Here is a 219-nt window from a genome sequence, read left to right as displayed (position 1 = left end):
GAAAGGTGCAGATTGGGAGGTAAGAGGTCTAGAATTTGGTGGATAGCTGTTGGAGAGAAAGAGGGAGGGAGGGAGGGAGAGAGTGAGGGAGAGAGAGAGAACGAGAACATAGCTACCCAGGAACCCAGGGGAGGCTCCTTGGAGGAGGTGCTATGTGAACTGAATCTGGAATAGTAAGGTTCACTAGGCCGAGAAGGCAGGGAAAAAGCATTCCAGGTA

The sequence above is a fragment of the Pteropus vampyrus genome, unplaced genomic scaffold (genome assembly GCF_000151845.1).
Source record: "Pteropus vampyrus isolate Shadow unplaced genomic scaffold, Pvam_2.0 Scaffold36, whole genome shotgun sequence".
In the NCBI taxonomy this organism is placed as follows: Eukaryota; Metazoa; Chordata; class Mammalia; order Chiroptera; family Pteropodidae; genus Pteropus; species Pteropus vampyrus.
Note: the sequence above shows the minus strand (reverse complement) of the source record.